A 15,611-nucleotide genomic window follows, 5' to 3' on the forward strand; every position below is an offset into this window, starting at 1 on the left:
GTGAGGAAGGCATATGGTGTACTGGGCTTTATTGGCAGAGGAATTGAGTTCCGGAGTCCTGAGGTCATGTTGCAGTTGTATAAGACTCTGGTGCGGCCTCATCTGGAGTATTGTGTGCAGTTTTGGTCGCCATACTATAGGAAGGATGTGGAAGCTTTAGAACGAGTGCAGAGGAGGTTTACTAGGATGTTGCCTGGAATGGTAGGAAAATCTTATGAGGAAAGGCTGAGGCACTTGGGGCTGTTCTCATTGGAGAAGAGAAGGTTTAGGGGAGATCTGATAGAAGTGTATAAGATGATTAGGGGTTTAGATAGGGTAGATACTAAGAACCTTTTACCGCTAATGGAGTCAGGTGTTACTAGGGGACATAGCTTTAAATTAAGGGGTGGTAGGTATAGGACAGATGTTAGGGGTAGATTCTTCACACAGCGGGTTGTGAGTTCATGGAATGCCCTGCCCGTATCAGTGGTGAACTCTCCTTCTTTATGGTCATTTAAGCGGGCATTGGATAGGCATTTGGAAGTTATTGGGCTAGTATAGGTTAGGTAGGATTCGGTCGGCGCAACATCGAGGGCCGAAGGGCCTGTACTGCGCTGTATCCTTCTATGTTCTATGTTCTATGTTCTATGTTCTATGGCGGGGAAGGAGAGTGACGGGGTAGAAGAGTGACGGGGAAGGAGAGTGGCGTGGAAGGAGAGAGGAGGGGGAAGGAGAGTGGCGGGGAAGTAGACAGGCTAGGGAAGGAGACTGGTGGGGGAAGGAGAGTGGCGGGAAAGGAGAGTGGTGGGGATGGAGAGTGGCGAGGGAAGGAGAGTGACGGGGTAGGAGAGTGACGGGGAAGGAGAGTGGCGGGGAAGAAGAGAGGCGGGGAAGGAGAGAGGCGGGGAAGGAGAGAGGTGGGGAAGGAGAGAGGCGGGGAAAGAGAGTGGCGGAGGAAGGAGATTGGCGAGGAAGGAGAGTGAAGGGGTAGGAGAGTGACGGGGAAGGAGAGTGGCGGGGAAGTAGAGAGGAGGGGGAAGGAGAGAGGCGGGGATGTAGAGAGGCTGGGGAAGGAGAGTGGCGGGGAAGAAGAATGGCGGGGAAGGCGAGTGGCGTGCGAAGGAGAGTGGCGGTGAAGGAGAGTGGCGTGGAAGGAGAGTGGCAGGGAATAAGAGTGGCGGGGATGGAGAGGGGAGAGGGAAAGAGAGTAGCGGGGAAGGAGAGAGGCGGGGGAAGGAGAGAGGCGGGGGAAGGAGAGAGGCGGGGCAGGAGATAGGCGGGGCAGGAAAGAAGAAGGGGAAGGAGAGAGGCGGGGATGGAGACAGGTGGGGAAGGAGACAGGCTGGGAATGGAGATTGGCGGCGAAGGAGAGTGGCGGGGAAGGAGAGAGTCAGGGAAGGGGAGAGGCGGGGAAGGAGAATGGCGTAAGAAGGAGAGTGGCGGGGAAGGAGAGTGACGGGGTAGAAGAGTGACGGGGAAGGAGAGTGGAGTGGAAGGAGAGAGGAGGGGGAAGGAGAGTGGCGTGGAAGTAGACAGGCTAGGGAAGGAGACTGGTGGGGTAAGGAGATTGGCGGGGGAAGAAGAGTGGCGGGGAAGGCGGGTGGCGTGCGAAGGAGAGTGGTGGTGAAGGAGAGTGGTGGTGAAGGAGAGTGGTGGTGAAGGAGAGTGGTGGTGAAGGAGAGTGGTGGTGAAGGAGAGTGGTGGTGAAGGAGAGTGGCGCGGAAGGAGAGTGGCGGGGGGAAGAGAGTAGCGGGGAAGGAGTGAGGCGGGGGAAGGAGTGAGGCGGGGGAAGGAGTGAGGCGGGGAAGGAGTGAGGCGGGGTATGGAGAGTGGCGGGGAAGGGGAGTGGCGGGGAAGGAGAGAGGCGGGGAAGCAGTGAGGCGGGGAAGGAGAGAGATGGAGGAAGGAAATTGACGGGGGAAGGAGAGTGACGGGGTAGGAGAGTGACGGGGAAGGAGAGTGGCGGTGAAGGAGAGAGGAGGGGGGAGGAGAGAGGCGAGGATGTAGAGAGGCTGATGAAGTAGAGTGGCGGGGGAAGAAGAGTGGCGGGAAAGGCGAGTGGCGTGCGTAGGAGAGTGGCGGGGGAAGGAGAGAGGCGGGGGCAGGAGAGAGGTGGGGGATGGAGAGAGGCGGAGGAAGGAGAGAGGCGTGGGATGAAGACAGGCGGGGGATTGAGATTGATGGCGAAGGAAAGTGGCGGGGAAGGAGAGAGGCGGAGGAAGGAGAGAGGCGGGAGAAGGAGAGAGGCGGGGGCAGGAGATAGGCGGGGAAGGAGAGAGGCGTGGGATGGAGACAGGTGGGGAAGGAGAGAGGCGGGGTATGGAGAGAGGCGGGGAAGCAGAGAGGCGGGGAAGCAGAGAGGCGGGGAAGGAGAGTGGTGTATGAAGGAGATTGATGGGGGAAGGAGAGAGACGGGGTAGGAGAGTGACGGGGAAGGAGAGTGGCGGAGAAGGAGAGAAGAGGGGGACGGAGAGAGGCGGGGATGTAGAGAGGCTGGGGAAGGAGAGTGGTGTATGAAGGAGATTGATGGGGGAAGGAGAGTGACGGGGTAGGAGAGTGACGGGGTAGGAGAGTGACGGGGTAGGAGAGTGACGGGGTAGGAGAGTGGCGGGGTAGGAGAGTGGCGGGGAAGAAGAGAGGCGGGGAAGGAGAGAGGTGGGGAAGGAGAGAGGCGGGGAAAGAGAGTGGCGGAGGAAGGAGATTGGCGAGGAAGGAGAGTGAAGGGGTAGGAGAGTGACGGGGGAAGGAGAGTGACGGGGAAGGAGAGTGGCAGAGGAAAGAGAGTGGCGGGGAAGGAGAGAGGAGGGGGAATGAGAGTGGTGGGAGGGAAGGAGAGAGGCGGGGTAGGAGAGTGACGGGGAATGAGAGTGGCGTGGAAGGAGAGTGGCAGGGGAAAGAGAGTGGCGGGGAAGGAGAGTGGCGGGGGAAGGAGAGAGGCGGGGAAGGAGAGTGGTGGAAAAAGGAGAGATGCGTGGGATGGAGACAGGCGGGGAAGGTGAGAGGCGGGAGATGGAGAGTGGCTGGGAAGGAGAGAGGAGGGGGAAGGAGAGAGGCGGGGAAGTAGACACGCTGGGGAAGGAGACTGGTGGGGGAAGGAGAGTGGCGGAGGATGGAGAGAGGCGGGGAAGGAGAGTGGCTGTGGAAGGAGAGTGGTGGGCGAAGGAGAGTGGCGGGAAAGGAGAGTGGCGGGGAAGGAGAGTGGCGGGAGGGTAGGAGAGAGGCGGGGGAAGGAGAGAGGCGGGGATGGATAGTGGCGGGGATGGAGAGTGGCGGGGATGGAGAGTGGCGGGGATGGAGAGTGGCGGGGAAAGGAGAGTGACGGGGTAGGAGAGTGGCGGGGAAGGAGAGTGGCGGGGAAGGAGAGAGGCGGGGAAGGAGAGAGGTGGGGAAGGAGAGAGGCGGGGAAAGAGAGTGGCGGAGGAAGGAGAGTGGCGAGGAAGGCGAGTGAAGGGGTAGGAGAGTGACGGGGAAGGAGAGTGGCGGGGAAGTAGAGAGGAGGGGGAAGGAGAGAGGCGGGGATGTAGAGAGACTGGGGAAGGAGAGTGGCGGGGGAAGAAGAATGGCGGGGAAGGCGAGTGGCGTGCGAAGGAGAGTGGCGGTGAAGGAGAGTGGCGCGGAAGGAGAGTGGCAGGGAATGAGAGTGGCGGGGATGGAGAGAGGAGGGGGAGGAGAGAGGCGAGGATGTAGAGAGGCTGATGAAGTAGAGTGGCGGGGGAAGAAGAGTGGCGGGAAAGGCGAGTGGCGTGCGTAGGAGAGTGGCGGGGAAGGAGAGAGGCGGGGGCAGGAGAGAGGTGGGGGATGGAGAGAGGCGGAGGAAGGAGAGAGGCGTGGGATGAAGACAGGCGGGGGATTGAGATTGACGGCGAAGCAGAGTGGCGGGGAAGGAGAGAGGCGGGGAAGGAGAGTAGCGGGGTAGGGGAGTGGCGTAGGAAAGAGAGTGGCGGGGGAAGGAGTGTGACGGGGTAGAAGAGTGACGGGGAAGGAGAGTGGCGGGGAAGGAGAGAGGAGGTGGAATGAGAGTGGTGGGAGGGAAGGAGAGAGGCGGGGAAGGAGAGAGGCGGGGAAGGAGAGTGGCGGGGAAGGAGAGTGGCAGGGGAAAGAGAGTGGCGGGGAAGGAGAGTGGCGGGGGAAGGAGAGAGGCGGGGAAGGAGAGTGGTGGAGGAAGGAGAGAGGCGTGGGATGGAGACAGGCGGGGAAGGTGAGAGGCGGGAGACGGAGAGTGGCAGGGAAGGAGAGTGGTGGAGGATGGAGAGCGCGGGGGTAGGAGAGTGACGGGGTAGGAAAGTGACGGTGGAAGGAGAGTGGCTGGGAAGGAGAGAGGAGGGGGAAGGAGAGAGGCGGGGAAGTAGACACGCTGGGGAAGGAGACTGGTGGGGGAAGGAGAGTGGCGGGGGATGGAGAGAGGCGGGGAAAGAGAGTGGCTGTGGAAGGAGAGTGGTGGGCGAAGGAGAGTGGCGGGAAAGGAGAGTGGCGGGGAAGGAGAGTGGCGGGAGGGTAGGAGACAGGCGGGGGAAGGAGAGAGGCGGCGATGGAGAGTGGCGGGGGAAAGAGAGTGGCGGGGAAGGAGAGTGGCGGGGATGGAGAGTGGCGGGGGAAGGAGAGTGACGGGATAGGAGAGTGACGGGGTAGGAGAGTGGCGGGGAAGGAGAGTGGCGGGGAAGGAGAGAGGTGGGGAAGGAGAGAGGCGGGGAAAGAGAGTGGCGGAGGAAGGAGAGTGGCGAGGAAGGAGAGTGAAGGGGTAGGAGAGTGACGGGGAAGGAGAGTGGCGGGGAAGTAGAGAGGAGGGGGAAGGTGAGAGGCGGGGATGTAGAGAGGCTGGGGAAGGAGAGTGGCGGGGAAGAAGAATGACGGGGAAGGCGAGTGGCGTGCGAAGGAGAGTGGCGGTGAAGGAGAGTGGCAGGGAATGAGAATGGCGGGGATGGAGAGGGGAGAGGGAAAGAGAGTAGCGGGGAAGGAGAGAGGCGGGGGAAGGAGAGAGGCGGGGGAAGGAGAGTGGCGGGGGCAGGAGATAGACGGGGAAGGAGAGAGGCGTGGGATGGAGACAGGTGGGGAAGGAGAGAGGCGGGGTATGGAGAGTGGCGGGGAAGGAGAGAGGCGGGGAAGCAGAGAGGCGGGGAAGGAGAGTGGTGTATGAAGGAGATTGATGGGGGAAGGAGAGTGACGGGGTAGGAGAGTGACGGGGAAGGAGAGTGGCGGAGAAGGAGAGAAGAGGGGGACGGAGAGAGGCGGGGATGTAGAGAGGCTGGGGAAGGAGAGTGGCGGGGGAAGAAGAGTGGCGGGGAAGGCGAGTGGCGTGCGAAGGAGAGCGGCGGTGAAGGAGAGTGGCGGGGAAGGAGAGAGGCGGGGCAGGAGAGTGGTGGGGAAGCAGAGAGGCGGAGGAAGGAGAGAGGCGTGGGATGGAGACAGGCGGGGAAGGAGACAGGCGGGGGATGGAGATTGGCGGCGAAGGAGAGTGGCGGGGAAGGAGAGAGTCAGGGAAGGGGAGAGGCGGGGAAGGAGAGTGGCGTAGGAAGGAGAGTGGCGGGGAAGGAGAGTGACGGGGTAGAAGAGTGACGGGGAAGGAGAGTGGCGTGGAAGGAGAGAGGAGGGGGAAGGAGAGTGGCGGGGAAGTAGACAGGCTAGGGAAGGAGACTGGTGGGGGAAGGAGAGTGGCGGGGAAGGAGAGTGGTGGGGATGGAGAGTTGCGCCGGAAGGAGAGTGACGGGGAAGGAGAGTGACGGGGAAGGAGAGTGACGGGGAAGGAGAGTGGCGGGGAAGGAGAGTGGCGGGGAAGGAGAGAGGTGGGGAAGGAGAGAGGCGGGGAAAGAGAGTGGCGGAGGAAGGAGAGTGGCGAGGAAGGAGAGTGAAGGGGTAGGAGAGTGACGGGGGAAGGAGAGTGGCGGGGAAGGAGAGAGGAGGGGGAAGGAGAGAGGCGGGGATGTAGAGAGGCTGGGGAAGGAGAGTGGCGGGGGAAGAAGAATGGCGGGGTAGGCGAGTGGCGTGCGAAGGAGAGTGGCGGTGAAGGAGAGTGGTGCGGAAGGAGAGTGGCAGGGAATGAGAGTGGCGGGGATGGAGAGGGGAGAGGGAAAGAGAGTAGCTGGGAAGGAGAGAGGCGGGGAAGGAGAGAGGCGGGGGAAGGAGAGAGGCGGGGGCAGGAGATAGGCGGGGAAGGAGAGAGGCGTGGGATGGAGGCAGGTGGTGAAGGAGAGAGGCGGGGAATGGAGAGTGGCGGGGAAGGAGAGAGGCGGGGAAACAGAGAGGCGGGGAAGGAGAGTGGTGTATGAAGGAGATTGATGGGGAAGGAGAGTGACGGGGTAGGAGAGTGACGGGGAACGAGAGTGGCGGTGAAGGAGAGAAGAGGGGGAAGGAGAGAGGCGGGGATGTAGAGAGGCTGGGGAAGGAGAGTGGCGGGGAAGAAGAGTGGCGGGGAAGGCGAGTGGCGGGCGAAGGAGAGCGGCGGTGAAGGAGAGTGGCGGGGGAAGGAGAGAGGTGGGGGCAGGAGAGAGGTGGGGGCAGCAGAGAGGCGGAGGAAGGAGAGAGGCGTGGGATGGAGACAGGCGGGGAAGGAGACAGGCGGGGGATGGAGATTGGCGGCGAAGGAGAGTGGCGGGGAAGGAGAGAGGCAGGGAAGGGGAGAGGCGGGGAAGGAGAGTGGCTTAGGAAGGAGAGTGGCGGGGAAGGAGAGTGACGGGGTAGAAGAGTGACGGGGAAGGAGAGTGGCGTGGAAGGAGAGAGTAGGGGGAAGGAGAGTGGCGGGGAAGTAGACAGGCTAGGGAAGGAGACTGGTGGGGGAAGGAGAGTGGCGGGGAAGGAGAGTGGCTGGGGAAGGAGAGTGGCATGCGAAGGAGAGTGGCGGGGAAGGAGAGTGGCGGGGAAAGAGAGTGGCGGGAGGGAAGGAGAGAGGCAGGGGAAGGAGAGAGGTGGGGATGGAGAGTGGCGGGGGAAGAGAGTGGCGGGGAAGGAGAGTGGCGGGGAAGGAGAGTGGTGGGGGAAGGAGAGAGTCGGGGGAGGAGAGAGTCGGGGGAAGGAGACTGCGGGTGGAAGGAGAGTGGCGGGGAAGTTGACAGGCTGGGGAAGGAGACTGGTGGGCGAAGGAGAGTGGCGGGGGAAGGAGAGTGGCTGGGGAAGGAGAGTGGTGAGCGAAGGAGAGTGGCGGGGAAGGAGAGTGGCGGGGAAGGAGAGAGGCGGGGAAGGAGAGAGGCGTGGGATGGAGACAGGCGCGGAAGGAGAGAGGCCGGGGATGGAGAGTGGCGAGGAAGGAGAGTGGCGGGGAAGGAGAGAGGCGGGGAAGGAGAGAGGCGGGGAAGGAGAGAGGCGGGGAAGGAGAGAGGCGGAGGAAGGAGAGTGATGGGGGAAGGAGAGTGACGTGGTAGGAGAGTGACGGGGGAAGGAGAGGGGCGGGGAAGGAGAGAGGAGGGGGAAGGAGAGTGGCGGGAGAGAAGGAGAGAGGTGGGGGAACGAGAGTGGCGGGGATGTAGAGAGGCTGGGAAAGGAGAGGGGCGGGGGAAGAAGAGCGACGGGGGAAGGAGAGTGGCGGGCGAAGAAGAGTGGTGGGCGAAGGAGTGTGGTGGAGGAAGGAGAGTAACGGGGAAGGAGAGGGACGTGGTAGGAGAGTGACGGGGAAGGAGAGGGGCGGGGAAGGAGAGAGGAGGGGGAAGGAGAGTGGCGGGAGAGAAGGAGAGAGGCGGGGGAGGAGAGTGGCGGGGGAAGGAGGGGGCAGGGATGTCGAGAGGGTGGGGAAGGAGAGTGTCGGGGTTGGAGAGTGTCGGGGTTGGAGATTGTCGGGGTTGGAGAGTGTCGGGGTTGGAGAGTGTCGGGGTTGGAGAGTGTCGGGGAAGGAGAGTGTCGGGGAAGGAGAGTGTCGGGGAAGGAGAGTGTCGGGGAAGGAGAGTGTCGGGGAAGGAGAGTGTCGGGGAAGGAGAGTGTCGGGGAAGGAGAGTGTCGGGGAAGGAGAGTGTCGGGGAAGGAGAGTGTCGGGGAAAGAGAGTGGCGGAGGAAGGAGAGTGGCGGGGAGGGAGAGTGACGGGGTAGGAGAGTGACGGGGGAAGGTGAATGAGGGGGAAGGAGAGAGGCGGGGATGTATAGAGGCTGGGGAAGGAGAGTGGCGGTGGAAGAAGAGTGGCGGGGAAGGCGAGTGGCGTGCGAAGGAGAGTGGCGTGCGAAGGAGAGTGGCGTGCGAAGGAGAGTTGCGCGGAAGGAGAGAGGCGGGGGAAGGAGAGAGGCGGAGGCAGGAGAGAGGCGGGGAAGGAGAGAGGCGTGGGATGGAGACAGGCGTGGAAGGAGAGAGGCGGGGTATGCAGAGTGGCGGGGAAGCAGAGTGGCGGGGAAGGAGAGTGGCGGGGAAGCAGAGAGGCGGGGAACGAGAGTGGTGGAGGAAGGAGATTGACTGGGGAAGGAGAGTGACGGGGTAGGAGAGTGATGGGGAAGGAGAGTGGCGGTGAAGGAGAGAGGAGGGGGAAGGAGAGAGGCGAGGATGTAGAGAGGCTGGGGAAGGAGAGTGGCGGCGGAAGAAGAGTGGCAGGGAAGGCGAGTGGCGTGCGAAGGAGAGCGGCGGTGCAGGAGAGTGGCGGGGGAAGGAGAGAGGCGGGGGCAGGAGAGAGGTGGGGAAGGAGAGAGGCGGAGGAAGGAGAGAGGCGTGGGATGGAGTCAGGCGGGGAAGGAGACAGGCGGGGGATGGAGATTGGTGGCGAAGGAGAGTGGCGGGGAAGGAGAGTGGCGGGGAAGGAGAGAGGCGGGGAAGGAGAGTGGCGTAGGAAGGAGAGTGGCGGGGGAAGGAGAGTGACGGGGTAGAAGAGTGACGGGGGAAGGAGAGTGGCGGGGAAGGAGAGAGGAGGGGAAGGAGAGTGGTGGGAGGGAAGGAGAGTGGCGGGGAAGGAGAGTGGCGGGGAAGGAGAGTGGCGGTGAAGGAGATGGTGGAGGGAGGAGAGAGGCGCGGAAGGAGAGAGGCAGGGAAGGAGAGTGGCGGGGACGGAGAGGGGAGAGGGAAAGAGAGTAGCGGGGTATGAGAGAGCCGGGGGAAGGAGAGAGGCGGGGGAAGGAGAGAGGCGGGGGCAGGAGAGAGACGGGGAAGGAGAGAGGCGTGGGATGGAGACAGGCGGGGAAGAAGAGAGGCGGGGTATGGAGAGTGGCGGGGAAGCAGAGTGGCAGGGAAGGTGAGAGGCGGGGAAGCAGAGAGGCGGGGAATGAGAGTGGTGGAGGAAGGAGATTGACGGGGAAGGTGAGTGACGGGGTAGGATAGTGACGGGGAAGGAGAGTGGCGGGGAAGGAGAGTGGCGGGGATGGAGAGTGGCGGGAGAAGGAGAGTGACGGGGTAGGATAGTGACGGGGAAGGAGAGTGCCGGTGAAGGAGAGAGGAGGGGGAAGGAGAGATGGGGGATGTAGAGAGGCTGGGGAAGGAGAGTGGCGGGGGAAGGAGATTGGCGGCGAAGGAGAGTGGCGGGGAAGGAGAGAGGCTGGGGAAGGAGAGAGGTGGGGGAAAGAGAGTGGCGGGGATGGCGAGTGGCGTGCGAAGGAGAGCGGCGGTGAAGGTGAGTGGCGGGGGAAGGAGTTTGGCGGGGGCAGGAGAGAGGTGAGGAAGGAGAGAGGCGGAAGAAGGAGAGTGGCGGGGAAGGAGAGTGGCAGAGATGGAGAGGGGAGAGGGAAAGAGAGTAGCGCGGAAGGAGAGAGGCTGTGGAAGGAGAGAGGTGGGGGAAAGAGAGTGGCGGGGAAGGAGAGTGGCAGGGATGGAGAGGGGAGAGGGAAAGAGAGTAGCGGGGAAGGAGAGAGGCTGGGGAAGGAGAGAGGTGGGGGAAAGAGAGAGGCGGGGGAAGGAGAGAGGCGGGGAAGGAGAGAGGCGTGGGATGGAGACAGGCGGGGAAGGAGAGAGGCGGGGAAGGAGAGAGGCAGGGAAGGAGAGTGGCGTAGGAAGGAGAGTGGCGGTGGAAGGAGAGTGGCAGGGATAAGAGAGTGGCGAGGAAGGAGAGTGGCGGTGGAAGGAGACAGGCGGGGAAGGAGAGAGGCGGGGGAAAGATAGAGGCGGGGGCAGGAGAGCGGCGGGGAAGGAGAGAGGCGTGGGATGGAGACAGGCGGGGACGAAGAGAGGCGGGGAAGGAGAGAGGGGGAAGGAGAGTGGCGTAGAAAGGAGAGTGGCGGTGGAAGGAGAGTGGCAGGGGAAAGAGAGTGGCGAGGAAGGAGAGTGGCGGTGGAAGGAGAGAGGCGGGGAAGGAGAGTGGTGGAGAAAGGTGAGAGGCGTGAGATGGAGACAGGCGGGGAGGGTGAGAGGCGGGGACGGAGAGTGGCGGGGACGGAGAGTGGCTGGGAAGGAGAGAGGAGGGGGAAGGAGAGAGGCGGGGAAGTAGACAGGCTGGGGAAGTAGACTGGCGGGGGAAGGAGTGTGGCGCGGGAAGGAGAGAGGCGGGGAAGGAGAGTGGCTGGGGAAGGAGAGTGGTGGGCGAAGGAGAGTGGCGGGAAAGGAGAGTGGCGGGGAAGGAGAGTGGCAGGAGGGTAAGAGAGAGGCGGGGGAAGGAGAGAGGCGGGGATGGAGAGTGGCGGGGGAAAGAGAGTGGCGGGGAAGGAGAGTGGCGGTGGAAGGAGACAGGCGGGGAAGGAGAGAGGCGGGGGAAAGATAGAGGCGGGGCAGGAGAGCGGCGGGGAAGGAGAGAGGCGTGGGATGGAGACAGGCGGGGACGAAGAGAGGCGGGGAAGGAGAGAGGGGGAAGGAGAGTGGCGTAGAAAGGAGAGTGGCGGTGGAAGGAGAGTGGCAGGGGAAAGAGAGTGGCGAGGAAGGAGAGTGGCGGTGGAAGGAGAGAGGCGGGGAAGGAGAGTGGTGGAGAAAGGTGAGAGGCGTGAGATGGAGACAGGCGGGGAGGGTGAGAGGCGGGGACGGAGAGTGGCGGGGACGGAGAGTGGCTGGGAAGGAGAGAGGAGGGGGAAGGAGAGAGGCGGGGAAGTAGACAGGCTGGGGAAGTAGACTGGCGGGGGAAGGAGTGTGGCGCGGGAAGGAGAGAGGCGGGGAAGGAGAGTGGCTGGGGAAGGAGAGTGGTGGGCGAAGGAGAGTGGCGGGAAAGGAGAGTGGCGGGGAAGGAGAGTGGCAGGAGGGTAAGAGAGAAGCGGGGGAAGGAGAGAGGCGGGGATGGAGAGTGGCGGGGAAAGAGAGTGGCGGGGAAGGAGAGTGGCGGGGATGGAGAGTGGCGGGGGAAGGAGAGTGACGGGGAAGGAGAGTGGCGGGGAAGGAGAGTGGCGGGGAAGGAGAGAGGTGGGGAAGGAGAGAGGTGGGGAAGGAGAGAAGCAGGGAAAGTGAGTGGCGGAGGAAGGAGAGTGGCGGGGAAGGAGAGTGAAGGGGTAGGAGAGTGACGCGGAAGGAGAGAGTCAGGGAAGGAGAGTGATGGGGACGGAGAGGGGAGAGGGAAAGAGAGTGGCGGGGAAGGAGAGTGGCAGGAGGGTAGGAGAGAGGCGGGGGAAGGAGAGAGGCGGGGGAAGGAGAGAGGCGGGGGAAGGAGAGAGGCGGGGGACGGAGAGAGGCGGGGACAGGAGAGAGTCGGGGAAGGAGAGAGGCGTGGGATGGAGACAGGCGGGGAAGCAGAGTGGCGGGGAAGGAGAGAGGCGGGCAAGCAGAGAGGTGGGGAAGGAGAGTGGTGAAGGAAGGAGATTGACGGGGGAAGGAGAGTGACAGGGTAGGAGAGTGACGGGGAAGGAGAGTGGCGGTGAAGGAGAGAGGAGGGGGAAGGAGAGAGGCGGGGATGTAGAGAGGCTGGGGAAGGAGAGTGGCGGGGGAAGAAGAGCGGCGGGGAAGGCGAGAGGCGTGTGAAGGAGAGCGGCGGTGAAGGAGAGTGGCGGGGGAAGGAGAGAGGCGGGGAAGCAGAGAGGTGGGGAAGGAGAGTGGTGAAGGAAGGAGATTGAAGGGGGAAGGAGAGTGACAGGGTAGGAGAGTGACGGGGAAGGAGAGTGGAGGTGAAGGAGAGAGGAGGGGGAAGGAGAGAGGCGGGGATGTAGAGAGGCTGGTGAAGGAGAGTGGCGGGGGAAGAAGAGTGGCGGGGAAGGCGAGTGGCGTGTGAAGGAGAGCGGCGGTGAAGGAGAGTGGCGGGGAAAGGAGAGAGGCGGGGGCAGGAGTGAGGCGGGGAAGGAGAGAGGTGGAGTAAGGAGAGAGGCGAGGGATGGAGACAGGCGGGGAAGGAGACAGGCGGGGTATGGAGAGTGGCGGTGAAGCAGAGTGGCGGGGAAGGAGAGAGGCGGGGAAGCAGAGAGGTGGGGAAGGAGAGTGGTGAAGGAAGGAGATTGACGGGGGAAGGAGAGTGACAGGGTAGGATAGTGACGGGGAAGGAGAGTGGCGGTGAAGGAGAGAGGAGGGGTAAGGAGAGAGGCGGGAATGTAGAGAGGCTGGGGAAGGAGAGTGGCGGGGCAGAAGAGTGGCGGGGAAGGCGAGTGGCGTGTGAAGGAGAGCGGCGGTGAAGGAGAGTGGCGGGGGAAGGAGAGAGGCGTGGGATGAAGACAGGCGGGGAATGAGAGAGGAGGGGTATGGAGAGTGGCGGTGAAGCAGAGAGGCTGGGGAAGGAGAGTGGCGGGGGAAGGAGAGTGACGGGGGAAGGAGAGTGACGTGGTAGGAGAGTGACGGGGAAGGAGAGGGGCGGGAGGGAAGGAGAGAGTCGTGGAAGGAGAGTGGCGGGGAAGGAGAGTGGCGGGGAAGGAGAGTGGCAGGGGAAAGAGAGTGGCGGGGGAAGGAGAGAGACGGGGAAGGTGAGTAGTGGAGTAGGAGAGAGGCGTGGGATGGAGTCAGGTGGGGAAGTTGAGAGGCGGGGATGGAGAGTGGCGGGGGAAGTGAGTGCTGGGGAAGGAGAGTGGTGGGGATGGAGAGTTGCGGGGGAAGGAGAGTGACAGGGGAGGAGAGTGGCGGGGAAGGAGAGAGGCGGGGAAGCAGAGAGGTGGGGAAATAGAGTGGCGGAGGAAGGAGAGTGGCGGGGAAGGAGAGTGACGGGGTAGGATGTGACGGGGGAAGGGGAGTGACGGGGGAAGGAGAGTGGCAGGGAAGAAGAGAGGCGGGGGAAGGAGTGTGACGGGGTAGGAAAGTGAGGGGGGAAGAAGAGTGGCTGGGAAGGGGAGAGGAGGGGGAAGGAGAGAGGCGGAGAAGGAGAGAGGCGGGGAAGGAGAGTGGTGGAGGAAGGAGAGCGGCGGGGGTAGGAGAGTGACGGGGTAGGAAAGTGACGGTGGAAGGAGAGTGGCTGGGAAGGAGAGAGGAGGGGGAAGGAGAGAGGCGGGGAAGTAGACACGCGGGGGAAGGAGACTGGTGGGGGAAGGAGAGTGGCGGGGGATGGAGAGAGGCGGGGAAGGAGAGTGGCTGTGGAAGGAGAGTGGTGGGCGAACGAGAGTGGCGGGAAAGGAGAGTGGCGGGGAAGGAGAGTGGCGGGTGGGTAGGAGAGAGGCGGGGGAAGTAGAGAGGCGGGGATGGAGAGTGGCGGGGGAAAGAGAGTCGCGGGGAAGGAGAGTGGTGGGGATGGAGATTGGCGGGGAAGGAGAGTGACGGGGTAGGAGAGTGACGGGGAAGGAGAGTGGCGGGGAAGGAGAGTGGCGGGGAAGGAGAGAGGCGGGGAAGGAGAGAGGCGGGGAAAGAGAGTGGCGGAGGAAGGAGAGTGGCGAGGAAGGAGAGTGAAGGGGTAGGAGAGTGACGAGGGAAGGAGAGTGACGGGGAAGTAGAGAGGAGGGGAAGGAGAGAGGCGGGGATGTAGAGAGGCTGGGGAAGGAGAGTGGCGGGGAAGAAGAATGGCGGGGAAGGCGAGTGGCGTGCGAAGGAGAGTGGCGGTGAAGGAGAGTGGCGCGGAAGGAGAGTGGCAGCGAATGAGAGTGGTGGGGATGGAGAGGGGAGAGGGAAAGAGAGTAGCGGGGAAGGAGAGAGGCGGGGGAAGGAGAGAGGCGGGGGAAGGAGAGAGGCGGGGGCAGGAGAGAGGCGGGGAAGGAGAGAGGCGTGGGATGGAGACAGGTGGGGAAGGAGAGAGGCGGGGTATGGAGAGTGGCGGGGAAGGAGAGAGGCGGGGAAGCAGAGAGGCGGGGAAGGAGTGTGGTGTATGAAGGAGATTGATGGGGAAGGAGAGTGACGGGGTAGGAGAGTGACGGGGAAGGAGAGTGGCGGGGAAGGAGAGAGGCGGGGAAGGAGAGAGGTGGGGAAGGAGAGAGGCGGAGGAAGGAGAGTGGCGGAGGAAGGAGAGTGGCGAGGAAGGAGAGTGAAGGGGTAGGAGAGTGACGAGGGAAGGAGAGTGACGGGGAAGTAGAGAGGAGGGGAAGGAGAGAGGCGGGGATGTAGAGAGGCTGGGGAAGGAGAGTGGCGGGGAAGAAGAATGGCGGGGAAGGCGAGTGGCGTGCGAAGGAGAGTGGCGGTGAAGGAGAGTGGCGCGGAAGGAGAGTGGCAGCGAATGAGAGTGGCGGGGATGGAGAGGGGAGAGGGAAAGAGAGTAGCGGGGAAGGAGAGAGGCGGTGGAAGGAGAGAGGCGGGAGAAGGAGAGAGGCGGGGGCAGGAGATAGGCGGGGAAGGAGAGAGGCGTGGGATGGAGACAGGTGGGGAAGGAGAGAGGCGGGGTATGGAGAGTGGCGGGGAAGGAGAGAGGCGGGGAAGCAGAGAGGCGGGGAAGGAGAGTGGTGTATGAAGGAGATTGATGGGGGAAGGAGAGTGACGGGGTAGAAGAGTGACGGGGAAGGAGAGTGGCGGGAAAGGAGAGAGGAGGGGGAAGGAGAGTGGCGGGGAAGTAGACAGGCTGGGGAAGAAGACTGGTGTGGGAAGGAGAGTGGCGGGGAAGGAGAGTGGCTTGGGAAGGAGAGTGGCGTGCGAAGGAGAGTGGCGGGGAAGGAGAGTGGCGGGGAAGGATAGTGGCGGGCGGAGGAGAGTGGCGGGGAAGGAGAGAGGCGTGGGATGGAGACAGACGGGGAAGGTGAGAGGCGGGGGATGGAGAGTGGCGAGAAAGGAGAGAGGCCGGGAAGCAGAGAGGCGGGGAAGGAGAGTGGCGAGGAAGGAGAGTGGCGGGGGAAGAAGAGTGGCGGGGAAGGCGAGTGGCGTGTGAAGGAGAGCGGCGGTGAAGGAGAGCGGCGGGGGAAGGAGAGAGGCGGGGGCAGGAGTGAGGTGGGGAAGGAGAGAGGCGGAGGAAGGAGAGAGACGAGGGATGGAGACAGGCGGGGAAGGAGACAGGCGGGGGATGGAGATTGGCGGGGAAGGGGAGTGGCATAGGAAGGAGAGTGGCAGGAGAAGGAGAGTTACGGGGTAGAAGAGTGACGGGGAAGGAGAGTGGCGGGAAAGGAGAGAGGAGGGGGAAGGAGAGTGGCGGGGAAGTAGACAGGCTGGGGAAGAAGACTGGTGTGGGAAGGAGAGTGGCGGGGAAGGAGAGTGGCTTGGGAAGGAGAGTGGCGTGCGAAGGAGAGTGGTGGGGAAGGAGAGTGGCGGGGAAGGAGAGTGGCGGGCGGAGGAGAGTGGCGGGGAAGGAGAGTGGCGGGGGAAGGAGAGAGGCGGGGAAGGAGAGAGGCGTGGGATGGAGACAGACGGGGAAGGTGAGAGGCGGGGGATGGAGAGTGGCGAGAAAGGAGAGAGGCCGGGAAGCAGAGAGGCGGGGAAGGAGAGTGGTGGAGGAAGGAGAGTGGCGGTGAAGGAGAGTGGCGCGGAAGGAGAGTGGCAGCGAATGAGAGTGGCGGGGATGGAGAGA

The sequence above is a fragment of the Hemiscyllium ocellatum genome, chromosome 5 (genome assembly GCF_020745735.1).
Source record: "Hemiscyllium ocellatum isolate sHemOce1 chromosome 5, sHemOce1.pat.X.cur, whole genome shotgun sequence".
NCBI lineage: Eukaryota > Metazoa > Chordata > Chondrichthyes > Orectolobiformes > Hemiscylliidae > Hemiscyllium > Hemiscyllium ocellatum.